This window comes from Choloepus didactylus, chromosome 3, assembly GCF_015220235.1.
Source record: "Choloepus didactylus isolate mChoDid1 chromosome 3, mChoDid1.pri, whole genome shotgun sequence".
Taxonomy (NCBI): Eukaryota; Metazoa; Chordata; class Mammalia; order Pilosa; family Megalonychidae; genus Choloepus; species Choloepus didactylus.
In genome coordinates this window covers 92,340,766-92,364,897 of record NC_051309.1, presented here as the reverse complement: position 1 = coordinate 92,364,897, position 24,132 = coordinate 92,340,766, and the positions used below count along the sequence as shown (strand labels likewise).

The window sequence follows — 24,132 nt, the reverse complement described above, 5'->3', positions numbered from 1 at the left end:
ACTTCAAAAGAATGGCAATTTAACAACTTTAAGAATATAAAGGTAAACCAAAATAATTATTTCACTGGAAGCCTAAATTTTAATTTTACTATTTTTTTTACTAATTTTTATTATTTTACTAATTTCCCTAATTTGATTCATAAGGTAACACTTCTATGGTCAATACCACTTGTTGCATTTATGTAAACATATATAAGCTATATGGTGAGATTAGCAAATCTCCAGGAAATATGAAGGTAGGCAATGTGTTATAAAGAAGTAAACCATGTCTCATTATATTTAATGCAAAAAATATCCCCAAAGAATAATTTTCAGAATGAACATAATTTAACTGATATGCTCCTGGAACCCAATTTTATCAACTATGTCATCCTGGAAAAAATGCATAGAACAAGATCATGATGTTGAAATTTCATGCAAAAATGTCAAATATAATACTTCCCTCCTTCCTAGACATAGTTTGCGCCTGTAAAATATATACACATGCTCTCTTTCTAAATATTCATTCTCAAAATGAGATTCAAACTCCTTTATTCAGCAGCCATCCTCTGTAATATTTTATTAAGCATTGAAAACTTTGGTACTGTGTTCAGTTGAATTGCTCAGCAGAGATTGAGTGCCTTGTCAATTTTTCATTCCATGTTTTTATAGAGTTTCTTCAATGCTTTCATGAAGGTGACACCTATATCATAAAGCTCGGCTAAAGGAGAAAAATTCAAGATCGTGTGGAGAATAGCCATAATGTGAGAGAAATATTATATCAGAGATGGGGAGGAAACTTAAAAATTGCAGTTTTATTATTAACTTCTTACAGGATACATCTGGAGGAAAACAGTAAAGAAAGTAAGATGACCTGTGATAATGGGTATTTTGGACTTCTACAATGAAACAAATGGATTATGTAAGATGCAGAAATGACAAAGTTTGCATATTTTATTCCAAGATAAGAGATAAAAAATGTGAATACAGATTTTTAAAAATATATCATTTAGGACCACTTCAAGAGTGGCTAAATATATTATCTGAGCCTGACTAGACTTTCATGTACTAATGACCACTAATTACTTGACATTTATTAATGGGGGTCCTAATGCAGAATTTTTCTTCTTTATCTCAAAAGATGCTAAAAACAAAAGTAATTGATATTAATTGTAACTTAAAAAAACTGGTTGACCAACTTTGTCTTCTATAGTGTACATAAATGTAGGTTATACACTTGCTGTGGCTACATTTTAAAAAATAATTGACCGCACTCTGTGCCTCTCTTTGCACCTGAGAAGATGGCGGCACAGCCGCCCGAGTCAGTGCTGTTTGTATGTCTGGGTAACATTTGTCAATCACCCATTGTGGAAGCAGTTTTCAGAAAACTTGTAACTGATAAAAATATTTCAGATAATTGGAGGATAGACAGAGCCGCAACATCCATTTATGAGATAGGAAACCCTCCTGATTATCAAAGGCAAAATTGCATGAAGAAGCACGATATTCCTATGAATCATGTTGCCTGGAAGGTTACCAAAGAAGACTCTGCCACATTTGATTATATGCTATGTATGGATAAAAGCAATCTGAGAGACTTGAATAGAAAAGGTAGTGAAGTTAAAAACTGCGGAGCAAAAACTGAACTACTTAGGAGCTAGTATCCACAAAAACAACTTATTACTGAAGATCCCTATTATGGGAATGACTCCAACTTTGAGACTGTGAATCAGCAGTGTGTTAGGTCCTGCAAAGCATTTTTGGAGAAGTCACAGTAAAGTTGCATCCATTCATTGGTGAAGGTCAACAATGATTCATAACTTTACAGTGATCTTTCTAGGTTTTTCAGTCAGTGTGTTAAAAGTGTAATGTTTCACAGCTCAAGGTCGCAACTTTTTTTTCAATTGACATTGTTTTTTTATCTTAAAAAATAATTGTAGATGGAAATCAATTTTGTGTTTGGCAGAAGAATTAAAAATCTTTGATTCAGACAGTTTATGGAGCACATTAAATGTTCTTAAACAAATTGGATCACTTATCTTGCTACAATTACAAAAATAGTGGAAAAAACAAAATAGTTTTTGTTTTGTGTGTGTTTTGTAACAATCATTTCCTTCCAATGTTTAACCTTAAGGTACTAATCCAGTGATGGCTAGCATCCTAATATGCTTAATTATGATCTCACTAAATAATTAAAACATCACTTTCAGGCCGAAGTCAATATCTGAGCCCTTTGAGACTTTTAAATAATCTACCTCTTTATTAAGTCGATATTTATAACTGGATGGACAAGTGTCTCTATTCACCTACACCACCTCTCTTTTTACCCCAGGGCCTTTTATTGAATTAGATATCTGTAGTCATAGGAGTTCATAATCTTGATTGGAAGAATTCTGATTCACACATACCCAGAGTGCACAGTTATATGTTAGAAGGATAGGAAAGAGAACGATTTATGGAATAAATCTTTAGCATCATTCTTAATTTTTGTTTATATGGTTTATTTCATGAGAAAGTCAGTTTTTTGCTCCTATTTGGACCACCTTGCCTCTGAAAATTTATATCCAGAAAGAACACTGTCTGCTGTTTCATCTTATGCTCACTTTGACAAATGTGTCTGTTTTATATGCACATAAAACCCAAATATCAAATATTACATATTGGCTTAGATGGGAAAAAATAGTTTAAAAAGCTGGAAAAAGAGAATTCTGTTATATTGAAGTCCTTAAATAATATGTTACATGTTCTTTTACTATTGTTTCATTTACAAGAGAATGTAGGTAATTTCTGTGTACTTTGAGATAACTGTAATTTCAAATTCATTTGACTATATATCAGAAAAGGTTGTTTTCAAAATAAACTGGGGAGTATAAGATATAAAAAAAAAAAACTGTACTAGCATATTCCAAAAATTTTAATAGAGAGCATTCATCCATTTTGCTGCATATATTAAAAACTCTACTTTATGTAAGTTGGTCTTTAAAGAGAGTTATACAACATCAAAAATATACATATCTGTCTATATACATACATAACTGAAAATTAAATATGACAAAATAAGCATTTTTTGAGTACTTGTAATCACTTGAAATGACAGGAGACTTGCAAGACCCACAAATAATTCAGCTAGATATTATGAAGATATTTTTCCTCTGCTATGCAGTAATTAGCTACATAAAATAGGATTATTTCCTAAACCATCTTAACATCCAATAAAGAGTATAAAATCTTTAGGTGTGGATTAAGTTGATATTTACTTAAGTAATTATCAAGTGCTAGAACTCTATATTCTATACATTATCCTGTTTTCACAATCATGGACCCAAACTTTTCCTTTACATGTAAATGCATGGAACTCCCTATTGACTGAGCAAGTTTAATAAGTTTTCTAAAACAGTTTATGAAACACCTAATACAGGTCTTTATTAGATACAAAACTTTTTTAATAGTTTGGCCCTACTTAATTTCAATATATTTAATATATATTCAAATATGCCAATATGGTCTTAAATATTTATTCCAATTTAAGTTTCAAAAATGAATACCTATCCCATTACCTTGAGTACTCATCTTGATTTTTTTGTATAACCACCCTGTACTAAACAACAAATATACAATGGGGATAAAAGTTGATATTATTTCTAAAAAACAACAAAAACAAAAATCCCTCAAAACAATCACAAAGACTATTAATTCAGGTCAACAGATTACAAATATTTAAAAAATGTTAAAAAAAGAGGTACACCATCATGAAATATAGTTATGATAAAACAAAAGACATATTAATAGATATAGATGCATAGGAATAGGTACAACTAGCTAGAATAGAGAAATAACAACTATAGCTGAAAATTTACATGAAAATTGAATTGATAATGATGTAGTAATTGAAAAAGGAGGTCAACCTTTAAAACAAGTCAGTTTTCACCTATTATCTTTCTATAGATAAAAGGAAATTTCCAATGAACAATACTAGAATTTGACTGACTGCAAAGACACAGCTATTTTCATAAGTAGTATGAAAGAAACTTCTATAAATTATGCTTATTAAGAAGTGGTCAAACAAGAGCAGTAACTGGGAGGCCCTACACGATGGTCAGGTATGACTGAGATTATATGTGTTCCCTGATGGTTAGAGTTGGTGTTTTCTAGAGAGGGGTGGGTACACCAAAGGTGCCAAGCAAGATAATCCATTGTGTGCTGGAAGATTTCACCGGGAAGGTGTATGGGAATCCTGTATTTTATGCATGATTGTTCTGTAAACCTACAACTTCTCTAACAAAAAAATATATTACAGCTTGATTTCATATTATTTTTATAGAAGAAAATGAAGAGATCTAAAAGTAGTAATGTTTAAATTGAGACCGACACTGGCACCAGCCCTGAGGGCGTGTGATAGATGGTCAGGTTTCACTTACTGGGGATGGAGAATCTTGAGGAAGAGGGGAAGTTCACAAGGCAAAGGAATTGAAAGTAGAGTACTTATGCTTGTATTTTATCTTTTAGCTTACTCAATATATTGTAGTTTGTAGGCACCAGTTCAGCAAAGCAATGGATTAGAGCATTCTGTTTTAACAAACTAGCTCTCACAAAATGGACAGATGGTTTATAAAGATTACTGCCAAGAAATGAAGGATTAAAGACAATACTGATAATTCCAGAACAATACCTGTAATTCCGACAGGTATATTACAAGATGAAGCAAACTAATCAGGGCTGGCAAGAAGTAGGCCTAAACCAGTGAAAACATAATGAGATTATCTGAAACATATGTATAGTTGTTATTTTTATTGATGGGCTTTGCCCTGAGTGTATGTGTGTTATAGCGTAGGTATATTGTGCCTTTGTGAGATAAGTTACCTCAGTTACGATAGTTGCCAAAATAATCACTTTTATAAAGTGTCAAAGATTTTGAAAACTAATGCCATGTATTAGTATTAAATCTTTAATTTAAATTACTGAGGATTTTTTGTAATATTCACAAATAAAATTATATTTTCAAAATACAATCTCTTCTGGTACATTTTTCTTTGACGTGAACCACCTACCAGGTGATTGTTAAAAGGGGAATGATATTGGTATGATATGGCAATAGTTTGGGTTCATACATGAAATTCCCCAGAAATTTACTGTTTTGAAAAAATCAGGGACAAGCTTTCTCACAATCAAAGAGAAGGTCTTAGAAATATTTGAAAACTTTGAGAACAAAGCTGAAAATCTACGTAAGTGCCTTCTTTCTATAGTGGCTTGTTTAGGAATTTTAAGAGCTGTTCTGCTTTCTAATGGTTTGAACTATAAGTGCATATGCAGGAACTGCAGAAACATGTTCCTTTCATTTAAAACAATGGACTACAGAAGTCTACATCTGGGATCAGATTTTTAAGTTTGATGAAAATGGTCTCTGCTAGAAACAATTACCCTGTTAGACCTCCATGTCAGAGGAGGAGGTACAAGCCTCGGGACTCAAGGCTCTAGGTTTTGAGTGGTCTCTTCTTTAATTGTATGGGCAAACTTCAGCCTTAATATTTTTAATAAGCAATTTTGCAAAACTCAGAGACACAGAGTTTTCCAGGAATGTATATTATATATAGCAGAAATGCCTAACTTAATCACCTAATCTTAAAATTAATACTTAAAATATTTTATAATGAACAAAATATATTAATAAAACACATAATATAATATAAACACACACATATATGTACATAACACATAAGGCAAATAAATACATTTCCCCTGCACTGCAAGGTACCTTTTTTTTTTTCTGAGAGCACAATCAAAAATGTTTTGAGGTCACTGTTCCAATCTTTATTACCCAGCTTCAGTATGGAGAACTGAAGTGAGGAACTCTCAACGGTTAGGTAACAGAAACATAAGACCTATGTACTTAAGCAGAAATGCCTGAAATGATGTCTCATGAAATGGAATGCTTGGAAATAACAGCAAGACAGACCTTGGTTATGCAGCCGACAAGAATGGGGTCGTTCATTCTGAACATTCTGAACATCCTGTGGCAACATTTATTACATTACACTTTAGTTTGTTTTTATCTGCCCTCCCCTTGCGTATGAGCTCCTGGGATGAGGTGCAATGTCTTAAAACCTCAGCACTTGGCAAAAGCCCTGGCACATAGATCATCCCAAATGTTTGCTGAATGAATAGAATTACTTCTGAAAGTTTTATGAATGATTTATGAAAGACACTCACTTGGGAAGGAAATAGGGTGAAAAGGAAGAAAAGAAAAAGAAGAATGAACATTTATCAAGAGTTGGGATGTGTCAGAAGTAGAGCCAGATTTTTTATTACTCTAAATTATTCTTACAACTGTCAAATGAGGCACATATTCCCATTTTCAGAGAGGGTAGCTGAAGCTCAGAAGTTAATTTATTTACCCCAAAGTGGCACAGCTTGTAAGTAGCTGGCTAGAATTTGAAATCTGTTCTTACTTTGGAGTTCATATTCTGGGCTCCCTTGTGCTCAGTTAGGAGGATTTTTGTTGAGGGAAGCTATGGTGACAAACCACAGCCTTTTCCTGAATAACATGGCGGCCAGCCACATGATTCTGATTAGCATCAGCAGTGCTATTGCTAACAACGACTTCCTAATCAGGGAAGAAAAACTGGCCATTAATAAGTCACTCTTTTTTTTTATATTTCAGTTCCAATGGATTCATGTTAGTTTGTTTACGATATGTTTTAAGACTTATGATTTCTATTTTAATGTGTTGATTGATTATGTCTCCTAGTGGGAACTATAAGACATATGAAATTCAAATGCACTTGTGAAATATTAAAAGCTTCATATGTTCAAGGTCAACAGGGTATAATCAAAGCATAACCTGTTATATAAAAACAAACTTACACTCAAGCAGCCTGTTTGAAGTATGTGAACAAATAATTCATGAATATTTTCACAGTTCTTCCCATGGGCACATTGGTAATTTAGACTAAATACGTGGTGCACACTAGGTCTTGGTTAAATGTCTAGTTTAAAGAGCAAATACACTTTTTAAAGCATTGACTATAGCTTTATTTTTTTAATGAACACAATGATTTTCACCCTTATCTTGGCATAATAATGCCATCAAATGATTAGGAGTCCTCAAGAGAGGAAAACTTATAGATAATAAAATGTCTCCTTTTTTTTTTTTTGTGAAAGGAAGGGTTAATGTGTCATTACTAAAGCCTTTCTTCACAAGTAGAGAGGAATTTATTATGGAGCAAATGAAGCTTAAGCTTCAGGGTCCTTCAGTTGCATGGGCCTCTTCCAAGGTCTTGGAAGGGGATATTTATCAATGTGCCATACAGATTAATGACATGGTTATATATTTTTGTAAAATTGGAAAAATTAAGATATTTTAGCCACAGTCTATGACGTCCCTTTATCCCATTCCAATTTACTAGCTGTCATGCTTTCCCTTGGGTTAGCGAGCGATGGAGTGGCTGCCAGAATTTTTGACATCCAACTAAAGGGAAGTGGTATCAGGGATACATTTAGTTTAAGTTTAGTGGAATATATGTGTGTGGTTTAAGGAAAGACTGAATTAACTTTATATTCCTTCTGTAGAAAATGATATTACAAAATAGTTGTCAAACAGAGAGGTAATCAAAGGGTATGTGGTCAAATAAGGTAGGAAAGAAGGTATGTTGGGCAGTAAAACAGGAATCCTGTTATGTTTCTAAATTTTGTGGTATTTGTCAACATTTATAGTTTTTAAATTTGTTTTAAATTCTTTTTTCATTCTAAATCAGTTGTTAAATTTTTTTCATAGTTTTGTATTCTTTCTCTTAAATAACTTCCAAATTGTGTAAGCTTTAAGTCCCCCCAAATTTGGAAGTCTCTTTTCCCTATAGAGTAACCTGAAACATTTGTAGAGGTTAAAACCCTGTGTCTGTTTAATAGATTTATATGCATTCCTTAGAAGGGATGAGAAAATCAATACACTTCCCCAGAAATTGATAGATTTTCATTCAAAGGAGATAATAAATGGGAATAACAACTCTAATCTCATATCTGTTTGATAATTTCTTCCCTTACCTCAACATTGCCCTGGTTAGCAAATAGAAACACAATTGTACCATTTAGTGGATACTAGTCAGCAGGAGGAAACTGGAAGTAAACTGATGAAATAGTACACAACAAAACAGAGAATACTGCCACCTTTAAAACAAAGCAGGCATTCCTCCTTCCTTAATTCCTTCCACCCTCCTTTCTTGATATACCTACAAAATATTTCCACTGTACACACCAACTATCAAAGGAAAGACACCTAAGATCCTCATTAAATAATTAAATATCAATATACAGTATAAGTGGATTTTAAATGTACTCAGAGCACCAGGTGAGGCCTGTAGACATCTGTCTTCATGTACAAAACACACCTGCAATCTCCAAGCACTTGTATGTTCGTATCATGGTTAAATAGGTGAGTTAATGGAAAAGAAAAGTGTCCATTAATTAGTAGAATTTACTTCTGTAAAGGTTAACCCATACGTGTTGAAGCAATAAGGGCAATATATTGCCATACACAGCCAGGAGCACATATCAAAACTTTCACACATAGGTGGTGAAAGGTCAGCAAAGCACACTGAGCTCACCTTTCATTACAGAAAGCGTAAGCAACATGCTGTCCATACCTAATGAATCCCCTTGCTGTCCATACCTAATCAATCAGTTCTACTGGCTATTAATAAGTTACTCCCTTTTTTTATAGTTGAGTTCCAATGGATTCACATTACTTTGTTTAAGATTGTTTAAGATATGTTTAAATTTCACCTTTGAAAGATAATATGTGTCCGGCGCCTCTCTACCCCGCCTCGAGTCCTCGGTCGGCCGGCGATGGGGACCAGAGAGATAAGGGGAGAGAGGGTGCGGACAACGTCTTACCCGGAGCACTTGTGATCACTCAGGACTCGCGGTGGTAAAGCAGATAAACTTTTAATGGGACTAGGCAATCATCATCTTTACAGGTTCCGCCCGGGGCAAGACGCCTCGGGGGAGAACAACCTCGATGCGGCCGTCAGGTACGGCTCCTTGTGGGCTGTCTCCCCGAGCTTTGCCCGGGAACTTTCTTATAAACCTTGCGTGTATCCAATGGGCTAACGCCACGCACACAAGCATGATTGGTGAATACAGCGGGTGGTTACATACATCAGAAGCCGGAAGCAGGATGTGGGCGCCATCTTGGCACCACTCGATGGGCGGGGGGACTTTGGAGCAGGTTTACAGCGCATGCGCTATGCCCGTCCCGGGAGACGGCTCTCCACATCTCCCCCTTTATTATTTATATCGACCCAGTGTCCCCAGTGATGAGTGTGCTCCCGTGAACCCAGATGGCTCACAATTTGTTCCGGTGCTTTGGGGAGTCTGGACTAGGTCTCAGCCATTTAGCGGCGGAGCCTCTAGCACCGACCAGAATGCTCACCTCATATGGAGACAGGAGAGTCCGTGAGCTGGAAACAACATGACTCTCCCTGCAGTGCTTTGCCTTGCAACTGGGGGACAAAGGCGGGGGCAGGGATAGCATTAACCAGAGTCGGAGGCGTCACTAGGCGTCCCTATGCATTGGCTAGAGTCAAGTCTGGCCACAACTATGACTCTGCCTTAGGGACCTACCTGAGACAAAAATTATGACTGCTGGCGTTGCCTGTTATACCCGGGACATAGCTGCGCGCTTAGCTACAAACCTCGCTCCCGAGTGCCCCGCCCGAGGCGGCCAGGATGGGGTATGGCCATCAGAATGGTCGCTGTTGGGGGTATCAAAGGTGGAGGACATAGCCATCATAGTGGTAACACGGTACTGCCGCGCTTGAAACAGGCGTTCTAGCAAAGATTTAACAATGACTAATCCCACCAATAGTCCCACCATCAAGAGAATCCAATTAGTCAAATTGGGCCAAGAGAACCAAGAGGTGACTTGGTCCCACAGATTTTTTACAGTCTCGCCCAGTGTGGAAAGGTCGAAACTAACAGGCTTCAATTCCCTAATGTTCTCAAGTCCCTGAAGGCCGGAGGCTTGGTCCAATGGCCCAGGCCGTATATTCGTTGGCGTTTCTGACAGCTGCTCCCCGGCCTCCCCAGGTGATGCCACGGTTCCCACCAGTCTTTCCGGAACCCACACTGGTTGACGTCCTGGTTCCTGGGGAAAAACACAAACAGAGCCTCCGGCCCAGCCGAGCACCGGGTCAGGGCCTTTCCACTGTGACGTGGAGGGAGCGATATGGCCCTTAACAGTCTCCCATATAAGGACTAGAATCGGGTCCAAACAGACACCCGTTTGGCGCGCTCGGTCTATATCACGGCCAAGTTTCATCCAAGAGGGCAGGTTGAGGCTGCCAGAGCAGGGAAACCAGGGGGCAAAAGTGGCCACATCATCAAGGAATCGTCTTTAAGGGGGTTAATAGGGGTGAGCTTTCAGACTGCCCCATGCTTGCAGTCGGCACTATCTCTTAATCACTCGGAGAGCTCTTCCGAGTCCCCGGGGCTACCTGAACGCCCACGGGCCCTAGTCCTCGTATGGAAAGGGGTGCTTACCTTCTCGCGGTGATCAGTCGCGGAGGTCAAACCACGGATCCCGGGAGCACGTCTCCGTCGGGTCGAGGGGAACGCAAATGAGGTTGCGGGTTCGAAGTGCCCCGTACGGGCCACCACTTGTCCGGCGCCTCTCTACCCCGCCTCGAGTCCTCGGTCGGCCGGCGATGGGGACCAGAGAGATAAGGGGAGAGAGGGTGCGGACAACGTCTTACCCGGAGCACTTGTGATCACTCAGGACTCGCGGTGGTAAAGCAGATAAACTTTTAATGGGACTAGGCAATCATCATCTTTACAGGTTCCGCCCGGGGCAAGACGCCTCGGGGGAGAACAACCTCGATGCGGCCGTCAGGTACGGCTCCTTGTGGGCTGTCTCCCCGAGCTTTGCCCGGGAACTTTCTTATAAACCTTGCGTGTATCCAATGGGCTAACGCCACGCACACAAGCATGATTGGTGAATACAGCGGGTGGTTACATACATCAGAAGCCGGAAGCAGGATGTGGGCGCCATCTTGGCACCACTCGATGGGCGGGGGGACTTTGGAGCAGGTTTACAGCGCATGCGCTATGCCCGTCCCGGGAGACGGCTCTCCACAAATATGTATGTGTGTGTGTATGATACAATCAAGAAATAATTTCATGTTTTTGGATACAATTGATTGGCAACATTTAAAGTTATGGAAAGAGAAAAAAAGATAAATTATATTAAGTATAAGATATGTAAACAGTGAGGGCACTTTTATTGCTCTCCTGTAATACTGGCACTGCTGCTAATGAAAAGAATAGTATCTAACATTTATGGAGTGCTTTTTATATGTCAGATACTTTTATGAGAGCTCTACCTGAATTAACTCAATTAATCCACTCAACATTTTAAGTAAGTACTATTACAGTCATCTCCATTTTACAAATGATGATATTAAGCACAGAAATACTGAGATACTGGTTAAAGGCACATAGCCAGTAGTGGTGGAACAGGGATTCAAATCCAGGTAATGTGGATCCATAGTCCAAGCTCTTAACCTTTATGCCTTATATCTAGTGAGCTGACCTCCAATCCATCCTGAAAAAAACTTAATTTCAAATATTCTACCCTGAAGCCTTAATAAAACTTTCCTGCTTCTTTGATCTGTGCCTTGACTTCAGCTTCAAAAAAGAGTTCCCACACAACCAATATAAATTTTTCCTTTAACAAGATGCTTGTTATCCATAAAAGGAAAACAAAATGATTACAAAAATTCATGGAAAAATAAAAGCTTTTCCTTTCTCCCAAGTTGGTGCAAAAAATTTGCTCCCTTATTTTTTGGATTAAGGAGCTGTCAATTTAGCAAGCTGAAAGTTTCTCAGTTTCACGTTCACCCCACCCACCAGAACACTGTTGTAGAAATTTAAATGATCATATAAGACACCAGTCAAAAGCAGCTGAAAGCTCTGTCTCATGGCAATGCCTGGGAGTTAGAGCAATGCAAGTTCTGAAATGTCAAAGTCCTCTTCAGAGTATTACAAAAATAGCTTAGTAGTAACACTATATTCTTGGAGTGACCAACACTGAGGGTCCTATGCATCAATAACCATTCCCAAGTCCCCACTTCCTTTCCAAGGTTTTCCAGAGACTGGAAAAGCAGAGCCTCTTTGCTGCCACGTGGTGGGGTTCTGGCCAATCAGACATAGGTAGATGGCTTCCCAATTGGGGGAAGACAGACTGGCTCTGGCAGAGCTTCCACTTTCCTCATATAAAAGGAAAGGTTCAACTGATATTCCCCTCTGTCCTCTTTTTCTGCTTTGAACATGAATGTGATGTCTGAGGCTGTAGTAATCCTTTTGTGTTCATTGGGGCTTAAAACATGAGGGGAAAAATCTAGGAGAATTTTAGAAATATTAGCCTGAACATCATGAGCCACTGAACCACCATTAATAACTGCCCACTGTTCTTGTTATGCAAGAAATAAAAAAACACCTATTTGTTTCAGCATTGTGGTTGTGCTCTCTTATTTGCCAAATAATGCCCTACTGCTAGACTTTAACTTAAAAGCAAGTTTGGCAAGGGCCGCAGATAGTGGGTCATCCATAGACAGAAGGTAATAGATGGTACCAAAGCAAGAGAGTTAATAATCAAATTTGCATTTAGAAAATGAACCCTAGCAACTATCTGGAAGATAAATAGAAGTGAGAAGTTGCAATCTCTTTTAGAATGATCAGATTATGGTCCATTAAAAAAAATAAAGTGTTTATATTGAATTGATTTTAGATTTACAGAAAAATTGCAATGATGGTACAGATTATTCCCACACAGCCTATACCCAGTTTATTATTAACATCATACATTAGTTAAGGATATTTGTCACAATTAATGAACCAATATTGACTCATTTTATTAACTGAAGTCCACACTTGACTCAGATTTCCTTAGTTTTGACTAAAGATTCTTCTGGGAACTCAGCCAGCTATGGTATTACATTCAATCATCATGTCTCCTTAGGCAACTCATGGCTGTAACAGTTTCTTAGACTTTTCCTTGTGTTAGATGACCTTGACTATTTTGAGACATACTGATCAGTTATTTGGTGAAATGTCCCTCAATTAGGATTTGCCTGGTGTTTGTCTAAGGATTAGAATGGGTTTATGAGTTTTCAGGAATAAGACCACAGAGTGGGGTGTTATTTTCACCCCATCACATCACAGGAACATACTATCAATATGACATCACTGTTGATGTTAACTTTGATCACCTGTCAGAGGTAGTGACTTCCTCTCCACCCACCCCCACTTTCCAGAATACTGTATTCGTTGGAAGAAAGCCCCACTGTTCATAACCCACATTTAAGGAGTGGGGAGTTAGCCATCATCTCCTTGAGGGCAAAGTAGCTACATAGATTATCTGGACTTCTTCCTCACAGATGTCTCATTTCTTCCACTTACTAATTAATTCAATGATCTATTTATATCAGTATGGATTCAGATGTTTCTTGGATACTTTGGATTATAATCCAATACTACTTTGCTTATTTTGTTGCTCAAAATTTGCCAGTTTTTTTCTATTGACTTTCAGTTTGCTCCTTTGCCCCTTTGACATATCTCCATAACTCCGGTTTTGTTAGTTTTAATAGCACTTCCTTACCTTCTAGCACTACAAAATGCTTCAGGTTCATCTTGTATATTCTCTGCCACAGTCCTAAAATCATCCATTTCTCCAAGGACCCCTGGTTCTTTTTCTTGGAGAAAGGCATTAGAAACCAAGATCTGGGTGCTAAGGATATGGTTGATTTAAAAAAAAAAAAAAAAAAAAAGTTCTTTAGAACTGCTCATTATCTTTCTTAAAATTAAATGTAAGTGCTACTTCAGGTTTGCACAGCTCATATCCTCCTCCCATAACTTACTTTTTTCTTCCCCCATAATATTCCAGCTTCACAATATCCCCAAATATTCATGGTATTCTTGTTTTCCCTATCACTGGGATGTTCTAAGCTCAGGTTTTCTAATTCGAGATTAGAACAAAATCATAACATCAAAAACCAATTTCAGCCTAAACATCTGAACTGTAATTACAATTTCCATGCCCATGCCAGGCCATACTCTTCTAGGTAGAATATGACCTCCGGGGAGGGGTTATCTTTTGCTGCTATGCATAATGATAGGTTTTAAACATAAATATACATCACCTACATCACTATTGACTGATAATAGCACTGAGGATTGAGAGTTGAGAATCCTGTCAAAACAAGATTCCAAAAAAGAAGGTGAGCTGAAACTTCCAGCCACTGTTGTGTTTCCTTTTTTTGCCCTCTCAAAAAAGCACTGAGTTATTTATTGAGCAAGCTAGATGACCTGTGCTATTTTGAGAAAAAGAGGATGTCCTAGCAAAATAAAAATAAAAATGGAAAATCATGTTTACTATTGCTTATCCCTAGACCAACTTTAGCTCTGTCACCATCCCTCACCCCTTGCTGTCTGGAAAACCAAATACTTTAGACATTAGCTATTTGGCTGATGAACCCAGGTCTGATGACCTCGATTCTGACATCAGGTATAAATTCAGTAGAATCCAAAACAATGAGGCCCAAATTACGCTTAAACTTGTTAAAGATGGAGCACACAGCATATAAATAACAATGGCATTTTAGAAGGAAACAGAGTTCTTCAATCAGCATTAAATTTTTTGAAAAAATGAAAATGCTGGGTGCCAGGTACTTTACAGTAACATAAAGTATTTTATTTGTCTCTCCCTTTTAATCCTCCTGAATCTAGTGCTTTAAATTCCATTTTAAAAATAAAGGTTAAGCAAGTTGTTGAAACATCCAGGAATAGTATGCAGAAGAGTTCAGATTTAAAGACATTTTTCTGAGTCTAAAATTCATGGAGTACAGAACCCCTCATATGCTGTGTATATCAGGATTCCCACAGAAATGGCACACACAAATTAGGACAATTCACAAAGTTATGGACAGACAATGAGGAAACCACAAAAGCACTGCCCTGGCCACATCACAGCAGGGTTGTACCATCCCCCAGGAAGCTGGAAATAGGTAATGCACCCTTCCTGCAGGCCACTTGGTGATGGAGCCAGGGAAACAGACATTCTGCCCTTATTCTTTTCCCTCCACCTGATGCCTTTGTTAAATTCTCTAATGACCGACTCCAATCAAAAGTCACAGGTCAAGGGGGGCATGGATGTGGTCCTCACGTGTCTGCCCCCCAGAGCAGAGCTCAGCTTGGCCGTGGGGCATAGTGCATCAGGACAGGCAAACAGAATGGCTCAGCACACGCTGAACCTTCTCGATTAGTCTGAGCAACTAAACAGTGTGGAAGACTTGCCTTGGTTTAAATATGCTATCCATTTATTGTCTTGAAAATAAACTTGACAACCTGCAGGAAAAGACCTTTTCCCTAAACGTTTCTAACTGTGTAAGAATCATCGAAGGTGAGTTTGTTCAAATGGGAAAAAGTAACAGGGAAAAAATGCCAAAATCTCAAATAGAGCCTTTGCTGGTTAACAGGGTATTGTCCTGTAGCCTTGAAGAATGTTTTCGTTCGTTTTTGTTTTTTGTTTTTAAAGTCAGGAATCTCGGCATAATCGGTTGTTGTTTGGTGAAGCACTTTTGAATAGTGAGAAGTTATTCCATGTGTCTCAAGAATTGTGCCCTAGTTCTGACGCTGTCCTTGAGTGGGTGAATGCCTCTGGACAAGTGATTTAATAGCTTTGTGGCTCAGTAACTTTTTCTGTCTCTATTAGAATACCTTATACTAAAACATACATATGTATTCATTTATCAAGTTAATACTGCATTTGATCAATATAGAGTGAATCAATAAATAGGGCTAGGCATCAACAATGGGTTACTGAAAGGGTCAGAAAGTACTTTGTAAATATTAGATATTATGCTCAGAAAACATGAAGTGCACTTTCCAAAATGGATGTTTCCAGCTCCTTCTATATCCATTTCTCTGCTCATTTTAACTGATTTCCACTTTGCTTTCCTTTTCATTGGCTTGTTTTCCAATGTAAATTGCCTAAAATCCTTAGAAATATATAAAGAACAACTTGTGGATCACTCAAAATAATAAAGATTTAAGATAACATCTTGAATTCAATAATTCAATCATATTTCTTAATGTATTGCAGATGCCTGCTACAAAAGAATACAATTGCAAGTATTTTTTAATATAAATAATCCTTATTTCATATACATCTGGATTTCAATCTTCTAAGCATACTTCTAATGTGAATTGCACACTTAATTCTGAAAAACAAAAATGAAATCTAAGATGTTTCGTGATCATAGCAAGGCGGGCTAGAATACGGCACTCTAGGCAGGCCAGGGGCTTTGGTCAGTTCAAATGGAGGGTCAGCATCAAGCAATAGTCAAGATAGCCAGATGGAGAACAAGAAGGAGGGGTTAGGCAGAAGGAGGACCAAACCCTAATTCTCAGGATCGGCTGAGATAGCCAGATGGAGGAAAAAGAGGGGTTAAGCCAGGGCGGAGGAGAATGGGAATTTCCACCCTGAACCTTGGCCTAAAGCATAGCAACAAGCTAACATATAAAACCTGGACATAGCTCAACCAGGTGCGTTCCCTCTCTTGGGCACACCCATACTGACCTCTCAAGCGTGTGTTCCTTCTTACCAAACTTTGCTATCTCCCCGTGTGGGCTGGCCTTTTCAAATAAACTTTACTGCTTGCTGCTATTCCTCTTGCCCCTGGGTTCTTTCTTGAGAAAAGAAAAACTAGCCTACGCCAGAGCTCAACTCTGGTGACAGCTGGGCTCTGGCAACAATAGTTTGTGCTTTATTAAAAGTGAAGAAATGATTTTATCTCATCTGCCAACTTGTGAAATCTTAGGATTTAATTTGACCACAGTAACCATTAACCTAGAAAGCCAAGAATTACCCAAGAAAACTTGTTCATAAAATAAAGCAGAATAATATTGCAAAGGGTTAAATATGCATTTTTTTTGAAACGCATCTTGACAAAACAAAAACAAAAACAAAAACAAAAACAAAAAAACAAAACAAACAAACAAAAAACCAACAAAAGAAAATGTTCTGTAACAGGAGCCAGCAAATTCCGTCAAATCATTTCTTCATCTAAGTCATAGGAAATATGCAAGTGCCTCCTAAAAAGTGTTGGATGATACTTATAAAGCCAAGACACCACATGAAGGAGGAAGAGGGATGTAACATTATTCTTTCAGAGGATAGGGTTTATTCACTTCAAATGTATGCACATTCTCAAGAAGTCATAATAAAGGATTTATTTTTAAGACACTTTAGTGAAAAACCTCTGTCAAAGCTACTCTATTCCTCTAAGAAACAGAGAGACACATTTTTAAAACAAAGAAGAAAGCTGCACAGATTCCCCTCTATGGTCTGCATTTCTGTTCACTTCTTACTGCTCTTATTCATTGCAGATCAGTCAGGGAGGGGAATCTTTGCAGTATTCTGACTCGTGGTTTTACCTCTGGAGGAACCTTCCTTCTTTTAGTATCATTTACTGTCCCTACCCTCCTCCCACAAGCTTATGTCCTATGTCTGCTCATGAAAAAATCAAACTTGTCTTCATTGTCAGATAATTGCCAGCTCATTATAAGTTTGGCCTCAAAGTATAGATGTCTTTGTCAAGCCAGAGGGGAATAATTCTATTTTTTAAGAATATACTGATTTAAGAAAAGCTCTACTAAATTTTACAAGATCAATTCAATCCTCTTACATGACTGAAATGTTTTCCTTTGCAGGAATATATTTAGAAAAACTTATTTAAAGTTCCAACGGCCATTCAGATTTTTATTCAAGAAGTAATAAGATGTTTCATGACCGATGTACCCACCCCACACAAGACCACCCCATACATTCACTTTGACAATTCAAGGTTGCTATTTCATTAATTTTACAGTAATAATTTATTGAAGACCAAATATACATAGGGTACATTTCCAGGCATTGGAAAATAAAATGTTATAAAACAAACTCTACAACACTAAGTAATAGCACTAAGAAGTGGATAATCTGTGCCAAAAAAAAACTGGATTCATTCATTTAACTAATACTCACTGAGCCAGGCATAGTGCTAAGTGCTGGGAATACAAAGATAAGCAAGCACACCAGTTTAGTCACAATAGATTGAGTGCATATTTTAGTGTTGGTGATGGATGATTAAAAAAAAGATACAGTATCTAGTAAATAAACAAATAAACCAAATAATTAGAGATAGTGATAAGTGCTACAAAGGAAATAAATAGGGCTCTATGATAGGAAATAATGGGTGGTCCCCTGCATAACTCATGGTGGATAGCTTAAGGACTAGCTGAAGTTTAAGCTAAGAACTGAAGAAGGAGCAGCCAGCCAAGAAAAATAAGCACATGGGGATGAGAGGTGGCTTCATGTATAAAGGATGTAAGGTAAAAAATCATTCCTGTGGGGTATTTTAGGAGTCGCCAGAAGGTTAATGTGGCTAGAAGTTACGTCACAGAGAGAGTGATGTGGTTAGAAATGGGCCTGGTCATGTGGGGCTACTGGTCATGGTAAAGAAAATGGACAGTTCTAAGCAAGAGAGAGACAGGATCTGGGTTTTTTGTTTTGTTTTGTTATTGGTTGGTTTTAACAGTTGTTTTGTGGAGAATGTTATAGTGCAAGAGAGACATTTTACACAACTATTGCAGTATTCCAGGTAATGCTGGCTTGTTCTGTAGTGATAGCAAAAAACATAAAGAAAAGTAGGAAGATGTGATAGATTTTAAGACTATGACTGATAGGAACTGTGAAAGAATTGAATACGAGGATTGAGGAAAAATGGAGCTAATACTAGATGGATGGTTATGCCACATACTGAGATAGAAGAGGCTGTGAAAGAATGTGCGGTGGGAGGGGAGTGCATATAAAAAGTTGCATTTTGGACAGGTGAAGTTTGAGATGCATATTGTATGCATACACCTGCGTATCAAAGGAGAGGGCTAGTGTAGGAATTCAGAAGAGGAAGTTAGCACTGATGGAAGAAATGAAACCCCAGCTGGGTATCCAAGGAAGAGTAGGACTTAAATAATTAGAGAAGAAAGGAGAGATACCCAATTATAGGTTGACCTAATTGTGAAGCAATAAATGACAAGTTTGACTGCAGTAGTGAGTTCTTGGAGGGATGCACTGAAAGCAAAAATGTTGGAGAAATAAGTAGGGATCAGACTGAGAGAACCTTTAAATTCAAGCTTAATTGTTTAATTTTAGGGAGCCATCAAGGGTAACTGAGTAGAGAAGTGGAGTAGGAGGTGTCATGTGAAGGAAGTATACTATTAAAGGAAATATGACTGTACGTGTATAATGTTCGGAGGGAAGGAAAGCATTTGGCTGATGTGGGGATCTCTGAATGCCATTTCTATAATCATAGTGTGAATGAGTGAACGCTTGGGCTAAGGTGGTAGGCACAGAAATAGAAAGAAAAAGAAGGATAAAGTAAAATTAGAAAAGGAAAAATAAAAGAGATTTGGTGTCTGAAATGAAAAGCTGAAATAAGAGGAAATAATTTGGTAAATACCATAGATATCTTTTCTTCCTTAACTATGTAGTATATGTTGGCAATGTACCCAAGAACCACACCATATATGCCTTGCTTTATGCTTTGTTTCCTCTGGAATGGCAGGCACTAATCTACACAGCAGTAATTGTAGACATCAGGGCAAAACTGGTGATTGTTGGGCCAGAGAAGTTCCAGCATAGAAATAAGGAATGTTGAAGGATAAGATTAATATCTGCTAACTCGATGTTTTGATCAAGGAAGCATGTACAATGAAATGTGTTACACAGCCCACAGGGCATATAATTTAGTCTTTTTCTGTTTATTTCAAAGTAGGCCTTCTTTAAATCTGATTACTAAAATATAAATGTTGTTAAAAGTGCAGAAAATAAGCAACTAACTGGAAAATACAGTCATCAGAAAGAGCTAGGTGAACAAGGAAAATTAAAAGTTGGTTTTATGCTTTAATTTTGGCAGTCTTGCTCTTGTTATGTTGTTGAAGCAGTGTCTGGCCTTAAGAAATTCTTAACTTCTGGGGACCTTGTTTACAAAGGAAATCTAATCTAGTGAAGTGTGAGAGGGCTGTGCTTATGTGTGTATATGCAATCACAGAATAAGAATATCTATTTTTATAAGGGATTGAGAAAATATAAACATTAAATACTGATAAAATGGGCCTGAGCAAAACAGTATTACATATAACAACTTCTTCCCAAGACATTTGATTCAAAATATCAGTAAGGAAAGATTTAATAGTTGTAATAAGCAATCTGCTCACAAAATATGATGTAGGAAGAGTGACTCTCATGATTCATTTTAATAACTAATGAAAAGATAAGATGGATGCAAGCAATTGCCTTCCATAATGCACACCTTCCTTCTACTGTTGACTGACAAATTATTTTGCATTGTACCTAGAGGACAATATTAAATCTGCTCCTGATCATCCATCATTTTATAGTTATCCTATCTTCAGGAACCTCAGTTATTTCTGATGGCTGCTTTCCTTTAGTAATTGCTGCTTCATTCAAAGTGAAGTCATTTATTCTAAGCTAGCTTTGGGTTTCAAGGAGCTACATGCAGGCTATACAAACCTCTAGTTCTTAAAGGCTATTATGTTGGTGATTCTACTATAATGCATCGGACAATAAATGCTTGAAGTGTTGTCCCTGGCTAAGCAGGCTGACAGGTTTAATATTAAACCATAATGAAGAGACGTCACAAAAATATCAACTGTACTTAATATTTGGTCTTTGGAGAGAACATCTCTGTAAATCGCAGTGCTTCCTTGGCATCTTCTGTATTTACTCTAAGTCATATATCAATGTGGGCACACAGAGCAACATATTTCAATAAGTCACCCTGTTTCCTCCCACCTTCTCCACATACTTGATTTTTATATTCTCCACAAACAGCACCTTGTCCTGTAATTCATCTTCCATGCCTCATTCATCCTAAATCTAAGTTTCTTGGCCCTGTTTCTGCCATATTAAAATACTTCCCATGGCAAGTTCATGTTTAAAAAGAAAATCAATTGTTCTGATTCATTTGACTTGAGCTTCTGAGTGTTTATATAATTTATTGTTCACTCTCAGGTCAATGCCTCTTTGATACTAACATTAAATATTAAAGGCTGCTTAGGGCACTATCCTTATCAAAAAGCTTTGCCCTGTTAAGATCAGGCTTTACTTCATGGGAGAACACTTGAATTTTTAAAAATTATAAGCTCTAAAGCTTAGGTTTGCCACTGTGAAGTGGTGGTGAAGCACAAACACTAGACCTGAGACTAAAAGATAACTAGGGAAGTTCAAAAGGAAGAGCTAGAGGGACTTCTGGGGAAGATGAAAGAAAAGGGAGCTCTAGGAGTTAGCCCTTCCACCAAGGCTGTCAAACAGGTAGGGACTGTCTGAACCAACTGCTTTGGGATCTGGAGACCAGAAGAACACTCTACAGCATCCAGGGAGGAGGGGGAGGAAGAGGCTAATGGACAACAGTAAAGAACAATCAGTAGCTCTCTCCATGTAGTAGTTGCCAGTGCCCATACCCCAGTGTCATGAGGGGCCACTCTCTGGCTGTCTGCTACTGTCAGAAAGGGACATAAAATTCCTCTTCCCCAAGAACAGGGGTGGGCATGGCTGAACACTGATCATGGCTTTTGATTAGCGAATTTGGATCAGTGGGCCTCAGCTGTGAGCCACTGTTTCAACCCACCTAGGACAAAGGTGAAAAGGCAACCCACTCAATGGAAGAAAACATTTGGAAACCACATATTGGGTGAGCGTTTAACATCCAGAATATATACAGAAACCCTACAACTTGACAATAAAAAGACAAACAACCTACTTAAAAAATGGGCAAAAGACCACTGAACAGACATTTCTCCAAAGAGGAAATACAATTGGCTAAAAAGCACATGAAAAGATGCTCAACATCACTAGCTATTAGGGAAATGCTAATCAAAACCACAATGAGCTATCATTTCGCATCTGCTAGAATGACCACTGTTAAAAAACCAGGAAACTACACTTGTTGGAGAGGATGTGGAGAAACAGGAACAGTCATTCATTGCTGGTGGGGATGTAAAATGGTGCAGCCAGTGTTGTGGAAGACAGTTTGGTAGTTTCTCAGGAAGCTAAGTATATGATCCGGCAATCCTGCTGCTCGAGATACACACAGAAGTACTGAAAGCAGGGCCTCAAACAGATTTTTGCACACTGATGTTCATAGCGACATTATTCACAATTGCAAAAAGATGGAAGCAATGCAAGTGTCCATTAACTGATGAATGGATAAAAATGTGGCATATACATAAGATGAAATATTATTCAGCTGTAAAAAATGATGTCCTAATATATGTGAAATCATCTATGAACCTTGAAGACATTGTAATGAATGAAATAAGCCAGACACAAGCAAAAATTGCATGATTTCACTGTTTTGAACTAATTATAATAAGCAAACTTATAGAGTTAGAATTTAGAATATAGGTTACCAGAGGATAAAATGGGGATAAAGAACGGGGAGTTGATGCTTAACTTGCATTAAATAATTTCTACTTAGGCTGATATTAAAGGTTTGGAAATGGATGGTGTTGATGGTAGAACATTATGGTGAGTTTAATAAACAGCACTGAAACTGTATAGGTGAATGAGGTTAAAAGACAAAACTTTAGAATGTGCATATTACTAGAATAAAAATTAAAAGATAAAACATAGGGCTGTACAGCACAGTGAACCCCAGTGTAGATATGGACTATAGTTAATAATACAACTATAAGAATGTTCTTTCCTGAATTATAAGAAATGTATGATACTAATACAAGGCGGTAATAATAGGGTGGTATATGGGGAAAAGAAACTTAATGTAAATAATGGATGATAAATAGAACTATTTTATATAATCTTTCATCAATTGTAATAAAGGTAACTATTGTTAAAAAAAAAGTACAAGCTTTAAAAAAGTACTATTGTTAACATTAACAAACGTTCCACACCAATGCAAGGTGTTGGTGGGGTGGTAAATGGGAATCCTGTATTTTATGCATGATTGTTTTGTAAACTCACAACTTCTCTAATAAAAAACAGAGAAGGGCTGTCATCTGCTTCTATCTCCTCCTTTTGGTTGCAAGAACTACCTTATTAGTAGGTTTATGCTCTTAAATGAAACTGGAAATTAGAAGTCAGGACCACAGGAAGCTGTGAGAATCTATGTCAGTAAAAAGTCCGTGCTTTTGTATACATAAACCCACATTCTGGAAAGTTCAGGAATATGTGGTGATGACCCTGAAACTTCAATTTTCACCATAATCCCAGCTATTAGCATCTGTAAAGATGCTCAGAACTGAATTTCATAGTAACAAATCTGAAGAGAAAAAAATAAGTATGCAGAATGATGTATCTTCATTATAAGAGAGCATATTCCATCTGTTGGGCTGCAAAGTTAAACTATTGGCTCTTATTACTAAAATATGCTGGCACTCACTGAGGACTTTTATTTTTTATTTGCCCAGATTATTTATTACTCCCTCACCATTTTGTATCTTTGTTCTATAAATGAACATTCTTTAAGTAGATGTCTTTAAGATTCTGATGTCAGAAGTTTATGAAATAACTCATAAGGGATGGCCAAAGAAATGTCCAGTCCTCAGTATTTATGATTGAGGGGCAGAGTCTGTAGCACATGAAAACTAAGCTGCTCACAATTAGGGCATATTTTACTTTCCGTGCTGCTTAAACAAATACCATACAATGGGTTGGCTAAACAACAGGAATTTATTGGCTTACGGTTTCTGAGGCTGTAAGGCTTGCTTCGCCAGGGGTTACAATGTTTGTGATTCGTTTGGCTTTTCCCTCACATGGCAACGCATGTGGCATGGTCTTCTTCTTTCTCAGGCATTCTGTTGATTCCAGCTTCTGGCTGCTCCCCGTGGCTTCTCTATCTGCATCCAATTTCCTTTGCTTTTAAGGACTTCAGGCCTTATTCAGTTTGGGCACACCTTAACTAATAAAATCTTCAAGGTCCTGTTTACATATGGATTCACACCCTTAGGACCACAGTTTGGGACCTGAACATGCCTTTTCGGGGGTCCAGTTTCGACCTCTCACCGGGAATCAAGCCTAAGCAT

The 24,132-nt window shown here is 37.6% G+C and overlaps 1 protein-coding gene and 1 pseudogene across 12 annotated transcripts in view; one reads left to right on the top strand and one right to left on the bottom strand.

Moving 5' to 3' along the window:
- The window catches only part of ARHGAP24 (Rho GTPase activating protein 24), a 551,069-nt gene that overhangs the window by 126,466 nt on the left and 400,471 nt on the right, over window positions 1-24,132 (bottom strand). The window lies entirely within an intron of this gene.
- Window positions 1,281-1,757, top strand: LOC119529618 (annotated as a pseudogene).